The 10,487-nt window shown below is 43.2% G+C and overlaps 1 long non-coding RNA gene across 1 annotated transcript; it reads left to right on the top strand.

The window, feature by feature from the left end:
- The first annotated feature begins 1,170 nt into the window (after positions 1–1,170).
- On the top strand, positions 1,171–1,502 carry LOC306982381. The gene is made up of 3 exons (XR_013794198.1): positions 1,171–1,269; positions 1,338–1,361; positions 1,485–1,502. It is a non-coding gene; the product is annotated as an uncharacterized lncRNA (long non-coding RNA).
- Positions 1,503–10,487: the final 8,985 nt, after the last annotated feature.

The following is a 10,487-nucleotide window of genomic DNA, read 5'->3' as shown; positions in this document are numbered from 1 at the left end:
ATCGGACAAACTACCTCCGGTCCGCTCTCGGGCTCACCCGGACCTCAGCTGCTTTCTTCTTACTACAAGGGTAAGACCCAGTCTCTAATGTCTAATACGAGGTCTGATACGGTAGATCTATGTCAACAAATGACGATGCGTAATATGTGTAATTCTACGTCTTTAGCTTGTAGCGTTAGCTAAATGTACGATCAGAATGGGTTTTATTGGCTTTGTCAATGAGCAGGTTCACAAACTTGGAGTTTTCTTCAGATCAATCGTACATCATGAAACACAAGATAAAAGGCGATCACTATGTTTCAGTGTTTGGTTTACCGGGAGTCTTTTACGTTTCACTCACATCTTCAAAATGATGCTAATGCTAAACGGTGCTCATGTCCTTGACCAACACACTGACTTAGACTTAACTTTGTCTGATATGTTTTCTTTTGGGGGAAAACAGTCAATTGTTCCCAGAAACGTGGCTGTTGCTGTGTACTGATAGTAATAAATTATTTGTGAAGAGCACATGCCACCCATATAAATGTTAGTCATTGTTTACTCCTACTTTAGACCGGGTTTATGTCTAGACCTAGTTCAGACCTGGTGTAGTCCTGAGTTGGTCCTGGTTTAGATGGTGTGAATTGCTAATAAATAAATAAATAATAATACCGCAATAATGATAATCTCTTCCAATCTTTACTTGCTTTGGGGTCAATAATTTACTGATGTGCATTTTGTTGGCTAAGATATTGTATGTTTTCTTGTGCACAGGACAGAGTTTGAGCGAGAACTGGCCACAGACACACATGTCTCTGATTATGTCGTCCTGTGTCTTTGTGGTATGTTTGTAATGCAGTTCCTGCTGTCTTTTCCTTGTAAAGGTGTGAATAAAGTGTGTATGTTTTTGTTACACAGCCCTGGTGGTTCGATGCAGAATCAGTTGGATGAACTTCCCATCAGTGGACTTGAGGAATGGACTGCACTCATAGTAGACTTGGTGAGGACTAAATGTCTGTAGTGTTTTTTAAAAAGTCATGAACAGGATGTAATGTAATATAATGTAGGTGCATTTGTAATACTTCTGCATATATATCTGCATAGTTTGCCCACGCGGACACAAGATGTGGAACAGCCATAACCTCTTCAAATAATAAACATGAGAATGGTGCATCTTCTACTATGGGATGCATCATTTCTACTGCGTACCAGCTGTAAGGGAGTTGTGGACAGAGAAAAGGGCTGCCATTATAAACCCATTACAGACTAAAGACAGTGTTGTTGGCCGTGGTAAGTTATAAACTGCAGATATTTGCAAATTCTCTAATAACTGACGTGCATCTGTGTTTCTACTTTAGCTGACGGACAAATGGACTCTCCAGGTAATTCAGTGGTTTATGTGCTTTGTCTCTGGCCTTTTTTGTTTCATTTGTAAATCAGAATATTTTCTGTATTTGAGAAAGTGATGGGCATTTTCTAATGCAGTGTTTGTGTTTTATTACAAGGAGAGAATCAACGAGAGGCGTTTCCTATTCCCTCGACTTCTGGCTGCAAAGCATCTCACTAAGAGACTTTATGCTGTAAGTGACTTGGTTTTCATGTGAGAGTGACATGTAGTAATGAAACATGAATTTAAAATGTGAACTTGTTCAACAGGCCTGGGTGATGTCGCGACATAAAACAATACTTGGCTGGATAAAAGATATTGTAATTGTATTGCTTGTCAACATGCAAGCAACAGAGGAGTTTATGGTTATGATCATTCAGAATGTATGTAAAGTAAAGCACTGTAGTAGTAGATGTCAATGTTGCTTCTACTATTACATTATAGAGGTTTATTTTTGTATTGTAGGGTGTGTGGTGAGGTGCACTCCACTGACATGGTGGAGTCCATGGGTCTTTGGGTGATAAAAGTAAGGAAAGAGAGGTCCTACGCCCGGGATCTGCCTCTTCATATGAAGCCGGGACAGACGACGGCCACGACCACCATGACACCGACCAGTGCATGTCAACAACACAGGCCATGTGTCGTAAGTCATCGCTTTATGACTTCCTGATATAACGCATGTTTTCAGAACTTATGTCATATAAATTGTTGTGCAGGCAAAAACGACTGTACTGCAAGAAGTCACAGACCGGGCAGAAGACTACAGTGACATCCCTGACCTGCAGACAAAAACTCTACGAATACGACTTCAGTCTGCAGGACTCCCCCAAGAAAACAAAGATTCAGAACATATGACCCCTGTCTGGCCTTGTGCCCCGTCCTACAGCTGATCTGGTGCAGTCACGTGTCCACAGAGGCAGGTATGTTTGTTTTTCATTCTTTTAAAATGCATGTCTGTTATCTGTTCCATAAAAACATATTTGTTCTAATTGCTAAAAATCATGTTTTGTTTTTCTAGATGCCATCAGCTCCATGAACAAACTCCAAGTGAAACATAAGCAGTGCATATATATTTATTGTTACAAACATGGAACAAAATATTTACAATAAAGCCTTTTCTTCCCTAATTCGTGGACATATTTTCTCATGTGCTCACAGCTTGTCTATTGCCTGAATGCTGCTTCTTTACAGTCAACATAAATGCCAAAAGGGTCAGGATCATTTTCTGTCCTCACTGATCAATCGTGCACATGATTGAGCAAGATTCTTCTGCCTCCCCCCCTTGGTCTTCCTCGTGGCCCCTTCCACTGCTGCCACTTCTCTCCACAAGAACATCAAAATGGCCCGAGCTGGAATTCTAAAGGGAAAACAATATTTTGTTATTGTGATAACATACATGCTGTATTCTACACATCGCAGGAAAGAAATACAGTGATAAAAGGGTGCTTATTTTACTTCCCTCATGTTGTACAGCAGGCTGACTTTTTACAAAACAAATAACTGTTCGTCTACATCAAGTTTGCTTCTGAACTGCATCACTACCGGCCCATGCGCTTTCTATTTCCCAGCTAATATGATCTTGTACTGTGTGAATTAATTCCATGTTATGTGTATAGGGAGCCTTTTTTTCTCTTCTAAATGTATAAACTAGTGACTTTTGGCCGCTACATAACCTGCCCTGGTACAGTAGTTGAAAAGTATTAGCACATTTCACAGATACATGTATTTCAAATTACTGTCTATAAGAATATATTGCTGTTGGAATATGCTACTAAGCAGATCAATAAAACAAGCTAAACCCTCACAAATATTCGGAGGATCAGGCTGTTTTAGCTCAGATGGTAGCATTATATTTCAGTCTACTTTGTTGACCAACTAATAAGGTATTTGGTGTGTCACTCACTGCTTATTATTTCTTAGCTTATATAAAGTAATAATGTATATTATTCATGAACGCATTACCATTATAATCCAATCATCAGTGAACACACAAAACGGGTAGAAATGGGATTATTATTATCATTATTTTTACCTTTCTCCTAACCCCGTTTTTCCTCTGAAAAATTAATGTTGTTTAACTGAAATGCAAAATCCTTTCACATAATTCAAAATAACGTATAACTTTCTTACCTCTGAAGACATTACGACTCTCAACAAAAGATTTGTGCAATCACGAATGACGCTCCTTTGGTTCTGATCGGCTCGTGCTCGTGCAAGCGTGCGTGTGGTCCAGGAGCGTGCACAACTCTGAGTGCAGTTCCGCTTTTCGCCAAAGGGGGCATAGTTCTGCGAAAACTCAGAGACTTGCGTTGTGCATCTTTAATTCTGTTGTTTTCTCTTCTTTGTTTCCCCTCTGGCTGCTTCGAACATGACCATATATGGGCATTTCCATCTGTATCTGTGGGTGGGTTCAGTCACATGACTTTTCACCACTGAATTCCTTATTGCTATGGCAACGATAAGCCCCTCCCATCTGAGAACACGACATCGTCCCATTCTCGGATCTGAATTCTACAACTGGCTCATCGCCATAACGACAGCGGTGATGTCATCATAAACGGGACATCTAGCATTAGCAGACACTCTGACCTCCACATTCGAGCTCATCTCTGAAAGACGTTCGCACACATCTCGTTCAGCAGACACAGTATTTATCAAAACCTCCGGTATTTCTCCACGAAAACCTTGTAAATTCTCTCATTTTCTCAGAAAATGGAGAATCACAGCACAGTTTCACTGTTGCAAGACTCAGATCTGGAAATGTCTCAGATCCAAGCCTCTGGCTCATCCTTTGGGGCAGATTTGGAGTTCTGGGACTTTTCAGAGCGGTTCCCCTCCATGGAGGAGTGCGGGAACAGGGCCTTTGGGGAAGGAAATGCAAAGCCTCCCCCCATATTGGCCCAGCAAATTAAGAATTACGCCGGAAAGGCCAAACGCAGGATCGCAAAAGGTCTCAAGAGTCTCCAGCCAGGCAGGACTCTGAAGAAGGAGGTTCAGACCCTCCGAGGGGAGAGCGGCGCCCTCGTGGGAGCGTTGGTCGATGTCCACATGGTTGTTGGCGATCAGAAGAAGACTTTGAACGTTTTGAGTGAAGATACAGAAGATAAACAGGGCCGTTATGAGACAGAGATCGCTCGTCTCAAAGCAGAGCTCCTGGCCACACAGAAGACGAACTATTCTTCTGAAAGAGAGAATGCTCATCTCTCAACCATCTCAGCCCAGCGAGACACAATAACCCGCCTCACAGAGAGCATGGAGGACCTGCAGAGAGACTTTGAGTACGTCTTAACGGCTCTGGAGGACAGACAGACGGCCGAGGGAGACGCCGACAGGTTGAAAATGGAAAATGACAAGATCCAGAAACAGCTCGCAGAAGCTCGGGCGGAGATCTTACATCTGGAGGAGATGAAGAATGAACTTGACTTCCAGATGAGGCAGAATGAGTTTAGCGCCAAGGCCGAACAGGAGAAGAATTCTGCAAAGATTTTACAATTGAAAACAGCATTTGACGACCTGCAGGTAAACATGGAAACCTTTGAGCAGGAGATGATGAACGTTCAGGCAGAGCAGGACGAGAAACTCGCCGCTCAAGAAACAATAATTCAGGATTACGCTGAAGAAATTGCCAGCCTTGAATCGTTACAAGCCGCGATGGAGGCTCGTGCCAAGTGTGATCAGGAGAGGATCCTCGAACTGCAGACGGCGTATGAGGACCTGAAGGACAGCATGGCGGTGTTTGACGATGAGGTCACGACTATCCAGTTTGAGCAGGACGAGAAAATAGTCGCTCAAGAAACGATAATTGAGGATTATGCTGAGGAGGTTATGAACCTGGAATCGGACAAGGCCGCACTTCGAGACAAAGTTTCCAGCTTAGAGCAGGAGCGTCGTGTCCTACTGAAGACGAACGATTATTCTGAAAGAGAGAAAGCCCATCTCTCAACCATCTCAGCCCAGCGAGACATAATAACGTGTCTCAAAGAGAGCAAGGCGGACCTGCAGAGCGACTTTGAGGACGTCTTAAAGGCTCTGGAATCAGACAAGGGCGCACTTCGAGATAGAGAGTCCATCTTAGAGCAGGAGCGTCGTGTCCTACAGAAGATGAATTATTCTTCTGAAAGAGAGAAAGCTCATCTCTCAACCATCTCAGCCCAGCGAGACATAATAACGTGTCTCAAAGAGAGCAAGGCGGACCTGCAGAGCGACTTTGAGGACGTCTTAAAGGCTCTGGAATCAGACACGTCGTGTGAATCCTGCAAAGTCAAATATGGATCGAACCTTTAAGCTTTTTATTTTTACATATTTTTCTTTTTATAAAAAAGTGCAAATAAATGTCCAGATGCCCAAACACGTGTCGTTAAGCAGGGCTTTAGTTTACAGCACATTAACAGCTGTGACGATGAGACGTCAGTGCAGGCTCTCAGTCGTACAGGAGTCGTCCGTCTTCAGTGAAGGTTTTTGAGTCGTCTTCTGGACTGTGCAGTTGAAGCGTAGAACGTTTCGCCTCTGATCCAAAAGGCTTCGCCAGCGACAATAAAGTCTCAGCTCAGCTCGCAGACTAGATACAGACCAGAGGGAGGAGCTCAGCTTGGCTCAGTTCTTCTCTCTCTCTCTTACTGTCTGCCCTCACCTGGAGGTAAACATCTGTGTAGCTACGAGTCTTGGGTTTCACCTGGGTTTCAGTCTGAACGGCCCGAGCAGCGATCAGCTGAGTGAAGGGTCGTTCAGATTAAGGCTTATGGCTGCAAAGGTGTTGACCTACAGGGGAGAGTGGCTTACGAGAGGGGCGGGGCTTAGCCAAGCTGAACGACTCCCTCTGGTCTGTATCTAGTCTGCGAGCTGAGCTGAGGCTTTAGTGTCGCTGACGAAGCCTTTTGGATCAGAGGTGAAACGTTCTACACTTCAACTACACAGTACAGACGACGACTCAAGAACCTTCATTGCAGACGGACGACTCCTGTACGACTGAGAGCCTGCACTGAGATCTTACTGTCATGCTGCTAATGTCCTGTAAACTAAAGCGCTGCTGATCGATCCATGTTTGGGCAAAATATTCATCATGTGTACATTTATTTGCACTTTGCCCTTTTGATCAGATGTGAATAGCATTGTACATAAAAGTCATTTGGTTTAACAAACAGAAAACGCAGCTACATGCTAATGTGGTTAAACTATTAGCAGGAAACACATCCTGAAGAGGGAGAGAGGGAGTTTTGAGGGTTCACAGATTCTAAGTAGCTGCGTGTTAGTTTATAGGACTCGCACCATGTTTGTTAATATGGTTCGTCACAAACCTGACCAAAAATATTAGCAGGAAACGTGGTGTGTGAAGTCTTTGTAATAACATGAAAACAAAGGTAAAATACATGATCCACTGCAATGCTATTCCCTTCTTATTACTCTGACTTTTAATAATCTGTATCTGTTCATCACTAGTCACATGGTGTCCCCCCCCCCCCTCCTCTGTTTCAGGTGGGCCTGTCCGCGGAGGAATCCCTCTCTGGACCTGGACAACAAAAACTGAAGCTTCTGTGGTTAAATAAACTTTCTTTCTATTGAAACATTAAATACGTGTTTTGTCTGTTCATATTTAGGCATAAGGTTGAGGTTAGACTTTATTGCCCCCGTGAGAAAATTTGACAGTTGAACTAATGAATGAGACAGTGTCCATTTGGTGCTTTTATTCGTGCTGGATCAGAACAGATGCACCGAGTTTTGCTTCCGACACTGATGCCAAAACTGGGGGTTTGAGTATCTGCCGATATCAGAGAATACAATAAATACATTTCAAAAAGTGAGAGTGCAGAGTGTGTGAGAGGTCTGTGGAGATCTGTGTATTAAATATTTGCCTGACCTCCCAGATGACATGCTTTTTCATTAGATTACATTAACTCACATAAAGTGATCAGATCATTACAACTTGAGCCTATGATCAGTTACTCTTTAACAGCATTTCATAAACTAACATAAAAAAAACACTTGGCCGCTCCAGCAGTTTTACGTGATCAAATCATAAGACCACATTTTTATTATAGTCTGTCTATCTTATTTTTTTTTTACTTTTTTGCCCCCTTAGCTTTGTGGTCGTCATTGTATATAAGATATCTCTATTTTTACTATTTCGTTGTTTGCACATTTCCTGCACACCCTGAGTGTTTCTGAAGCTGAATGGAACAAGTGAATTTCTCCATTGTGAGATCAATAAAGGCTTATCTTTCTGTCCTAGCCTTGATTAGTTGGCGCTTTGCTAGGGCTGTCACGATAATTACTATATCGTCTTATCGTTCAATAAATAACAGATACCGTAAATTCTCTAATACTAGCCTGTATTCCTTTAGCGGCCGGGTCTCTAACAGTGGCCGGGCACGTCCAGCTGCTCCGTGTGCAGGTCAGTCCCACGCCTCAAAATAACTCCTCCCATCAGCGCGAGCGTCTCGTCTTCTCTCGGGTCAGTCTCATGATCGATCACAAACACAAACGCTCCGTCTAAACTCGCCTTTTACACAAGAGAACAACAAATAATCCGGTCCGGTAAAAACGAAACAGAAACCTGCAGTGACACTGACGTCAAAGCTCCGCTAACAGCAACGAAACACTTCCTGTTGTCCCGACAAAATAAAAGGCGTCAATGTTCCAGCCGCTGGGAGAGGGTTTGAAATGTTCATTAATAAATGAAACTAATATTTTAGGTTCAAATGGACACAAATCTCGTTTTCTTCATTTTCCTGGTCGTCCGTTTTGCTCAAATAGAAATAAAGGCCTGTCTCTAACTGTGGCCTGGTTCCAATAAAGGCCTGGTCCTGGATGCCCTCGAGTAAATAAAGGCCCCGGCCTATATTAGAGCATTTACGGTAAATTATATTCTTTTGGGCTCGATATTTATTGTCTTTGCATTTCCCCCAAATGTTTTCTTTATAAAACTTTGATTTCTAACTGAAGCAAACTGAGTTCCATTATTTTTACTGTAATTTTTATGCCTGAGAGTTGACAGTGTCCAGTATCGTTAGAGTCAGTATTATCTTTTATCGTGATACTTTCTGCCTCAATATATCAAACCTCAAATTTGTTGTCGTGACAGGCCAACCGCTAGCATTAGCATACTGTTCCTAGCCACGGATATTTATAGCCGATACCCGACATATCGTACTTTTTCCAATATCAGCTCCGATATCCGAGCGTTCTCACCTGGGCAGCTGGATCAACAGGTAAACGAAGGAATCGGCCAAAGACAGTTTGGACACGTCGCCTCTGAACAGCTTCAGCTTCTTCACATATCGTACTTTTTCCAATATCAGCTCCGATATCCGAGCGTTCTCACCTGGGCAGCTGGATCAACAGGTAAACGAAGGAATCGGCCAAAGACAGTTTGGACACGTCGCCTCTGAACAGCTTCAGCTTCTTCACCTTAACACACAAACAAATGAACATCATTATAGAACAAACACAGACGACTGGAGATAAAGCCTTAGAGAAACGTGCCTCTTCAGACTCGGGCAGCAGTTTGAGCAGCTCCCTCAAAGGCTCCGGTCCGTACGGCTCGCTCCGGCCGGTGCGGACGTCCTCCACGATCGACTGATTCGAAAATACGTTTTCTTTCATCAGATTGCATTTTCAAAGTCGGTTTCCAACTCTGAAATATATACAAATATCAACACTACATTTTTTCGCACATCATCATTAAAGGAATATTTCAGGATTTTTGACATAGGGCCTCATTTCCTAGTTAGTTTTTTTTTGTAACTCATGCAGTTCTTATATTTGAAGAGTTTCGTGGCGCTAGGCTAGTGCATTTCTATGGTATCAGCTAGCCTGCATTAAAAACAGTGTGACCCGCTCCACAGAGCACCTGAGGCAAATCACTTATAACACCAGACTAACCATATACATGTCTGTGTCAATAGAGTAATTTTAACCATTTTAACCATTTGTGTCTAAGGTAAAACTTCATAAAAGTCTGTACATTCATGAATGAGGCATTGACCCCCTAAACATGGATGATGTGTTGACAACAGCTGAAAACATCTGTGGTTCATCATTTGCGATGTTTGGCTAATGCTAACGGCTATAGGAAAAACACATTGAGCCGGCTAATGGAATCTGAAAAGTCTCCCAGACTAGCTCGCTTGCTAACTGTCCGCATATGAAAGCGCCCACATAAATGTTACTTTCATATATTTTCTCTGGCGACAGAAACAGATCTTTCGGTGGATGTTTCTCTCCTGTCGAGCTAACTGCTGATTAGCCTTTAGCTCCTCGGAGATTTTAACTTCAAAAGTGTTTTGAAAAGATTCCCGGAGCAGCCGACTTGTTCACTGTCCTCACACGTTAGGACTGAACGTCATTTCTCCTTTTTATTTCTGTTTGTAGAGGTTTTATTTCACACTTTTGGCTGTGGAGAAACAGTTAAGTGCGTTACCGCGGCAACACCACACTCTGCTCTTCCCCACAGTCTGCTGCTGCTGTGTGAAGCTAACGCCTGGGATTTAATCATTTTAGACACGGAACAGGTGAGTCAATGTGTTCAGTTTGTGTTAGTAATGTTTCATAAGGATGTTTTACACCTTTTTAGGGATTTGTTTTCATGATTGTCGGCCTTAATCCTGATGAAGTTGAAGCTAAAATCTCTCAGGAGCTAAAGGCTAGTTAGCAGTTAGCTCGACAGGAGAGAAACAGCCACAGAAAAGTCCAGGCTCAGCTTTAGCTCTATGTGACAGGAGAGTAAGATGTAAATGATGGGCTGAAACCTCCTGGTTTCCTCTGTCGTCTCTGTTTAGGGCTGTTTGTAAAAATGTGTGAAGGCCAAACGTTCAGAGCGTTTGTGAACGAGCGTCTGGCTGCGGCGGCTGGAGAGACACGTGCGCTGTTTGAAAGGACGACAGCGGAGTGTGAGGAGGAACTGCGTCGCTCCCAAGACGAGAACCGGAGGAAACAGCGGCTCCTGGAGCAGATACTGAGCCCGAGAGTCGTACTGGTCAGAGCGAGGGTCCAGACGCCCCCAACCAGGATTAAAGAGGAGCCAGAGGAGCAGAGGATCAAACAGGAGGAAGAGCAGCTGCCAGTGTAGGCTCACACACTTTCAAACACGTCTCAGTCACATTATTGTTCACTTTATTCATATTTA

This window comes from Gobius niger (assembly GCF_951799975.1).
Source record: "Gobius niger genome assembly, chromosome: 24".
Taxonomy (NCBI): domain Eukaryota; kingdom Metazoa; phylum Chordata; class Actinopteri; order Gobiiformes; family Gobiidae; genus Gobius; species Gobius niger.
Note: the sequence above shows the minus strand (reverse complement) of the source record. Positions and strands in the feature narration are given on the sequence as shown.